This window comes from Schistocerca gregaria, chromosome 11 (genome assembly GCF_023897955.1).
Source record: "Schistocerca gregaria isolate iqSchGreg1 chromosome 11, iqSchGreg1.2, whole genome shotgun sequence".
Lineage (NCBI taxonomy): Eukaryota > Metazoa > Arthropoda > Insecta > Orthoptera > Acrididae > Schistocerca > Schistocerca gregaria.
Window position 1 is genome coordinate 104,940,264 of NC_064930.1, and position 2,409 is coordinate 104,942,672.

The 2,409-nt window shown below is 44.4% G+C and overlaps 1 pseudogene; it reads left to right on the forward strand.

Annotated features, from left to right (window-relative positions):
• The first annotated feature begins 1,734 nt into the window (after window positions 1–1,734).
• Window positions 1,735–1,852, forward strand: LOC126295509 (5S ribosomal RNA; annotated as a pseudogene).
• The last annotated feature ends 557 nt before the right edge of the window (window positions 1,853–2,409 follow it).

Sequence of the window (2,409 nt, forward strand, 5' to 3'; positions counted from 1 at the left end):
GCAACAGATGTGTATATCCCCACACCTATTATCAGGGCGCTAATGACCATTGTAGTTGTGCTCCCTAAAACCACAAAAAAACCACTTATTATTAAATGAGCAAACCCATTTCAATTATTCACCTCTTTTATATGAGATCTCAACCCTAGGATAGAAGCAAAACTTTGGGCCCCAGTCCATTGTTGTTGTGGTCTTCAGTCCTGAGACTGGTTTGATGCAGCTCTCCATGCTACTCTATACTGTGCAAGCTTCTTCATCTCCCAGTACCTACTGCAACCTACATCCTTCTGAATCTGCTTAGTGTAGTCATCTCTTGGTCTCCCTCTACGATTTTTACCCTCCACGCTGCCCTCCAATACTAAATTGGTGATCCCTTGATGCCTCAGAACATGTCCTACCAACTGATACCTTCTTCTGGTCAAGTTGTGCCACAAACTTCTCTTCTCCCCAATCCGATTCAATACTTCCTCATTAGTTATGTGATCTACCCATCTAATCTGCAGCATTCTTCTGTAGCACCACATTTCGAAAGCTTCTATTCTCTTCTTGTCCAAACTATTTATCGTCCATGATTCACCTCCATACATGGCTATACCCCATACAAATACTTTCAGAAATGACTTCCTGACACTTAAATCTATACTCGATGTAACAAACTTCTCTTCTTCAGAAACTCTTTCCTTGCCTTTGCCAGTCTACATTTTATATCCTCTCTACTTCGACCATCATCAGTTATTTTGCTCCCCAAATAGCACAACGCCTTTACTACTTTAAGTGTCTCACTTCCTAATCTAATTCCCTCAGCATCACCCGACTTTATTCGACTACATTCCATTATCCTCGTTTTGCTTTTGTTGATGGTCATCTTATATCCTCCTTTCAAGACACTATCCATTCCGTTCAACTGGTCTTCCAAGTTCTTTGCTGTCTCTGACAGAATTACGATGTCATTCTCCATGGACTTTAATACCTACTCCGAATTTTTCTTTTGTTTCCTTCACTGCTTGCTCAATATACAGATTGAATAACATCGGGGATAGACTACACCCCTGTCTCACTCCCTTCCCAACCACTGCTTCCCTTTCATGTCCCTCGACTCTTTATAACTGCCATCTGGTTTCTGTACAAATTGTAAATAGCCTTTCGCTCCCAGTCCATTGTAGCTAAAAAGCTCTTGGCTGATGCATAACTTTAGTTCCGTCTTTATAGTGTAATTGGTGAATGTGTAATAATGTCTGTTCAATTTACTTGAGAAGTAGTGTCACACGTACCTTATTATTCTACTCGAACTGTGAGGCTAGGTCTTTACTGCTCATAGATATTCAACAGCAAACTATTGTAGCAGTATACTGACGTTTTCGTGCAATCTATTAATGAGGCTTATCAAAATTTGCCGATAGTGAACTGGCCAGGTAACTGTGTAATATTGTGGGTTGTGAACAGTGAAAGTAAAGAACTGTGAAACGCAACTGTGCAACTACTACATCATTTACAGTAGTACAGTGTTGAACTTCCCCCCCCCCCCCCCCCCCCCTCAACCAGTATAACAGTGCAGTACATCGACACTGAAGACTATCAATGAAGGGATAAAGCAGGGGAATGTCACAACGTGAGAACTGCTTTAATGAAATAAAACATTTTAGGATCTGTAAACAGTTAATGGCATGACCATGTTCTGACTATTTTAGTGCTCACCTCTCTGGTTCAGGTTTGTAGCGGGTGTGGAGGCTCATCGCCAACGGCCTTGCCGCAGTGGTAACACCGGTTCCTGTCAGATCACTGAAGTTAAGCGCTGCGGGGCTGGGCTAGCACATGGATGGGTGACCATCCGGTCTGCCGAGCGCTGTTGGCAAGCGGGGTGCACTCAGCCCTTGTGAGGCAAACTGAGGAGCTACTTGATTGACCACATGCCCCTCCATATCCACATCCAGTGACACCTATGATCTGAGGATGGTCAGTACTGTTGGGCCTTCATGGCCTGTTCGGGAGGAGTTTAGTTTAGTTTTTAGGGGAGGCTCATCAGGTGAGGTGGTGGTGGTGGTGGTGATGATGTTACAGGTGAAGGTTGTCAAGCTCGGGGAGTCGGGTCCGCAACTCGTGGTCTCTCGGTTGCGTTCTCGCTTCCCGAGCATGGGTTCCCGTGTTCAATTCCTGGCAGGGTCAGGGATTTTCACCTGTCAGGAGATGTCTGGGTGTTTGTGTTGTCCTCATCATTTCATCAGCATTCATGAAAGTGGCGAGATTGGACTGAGCAAAGGTTGGGTATTTGTACAGGCGCTGATAACTGTGCATTTGAGTGCCTCACAAACCAATCATCATCATCATCATCATCATCATTGGGAAGTCAGTGAGGGTGGCTGTCACGTGCCCAAAGGCATCAGTTGAACAGCACTGTCTCAAAATACATAT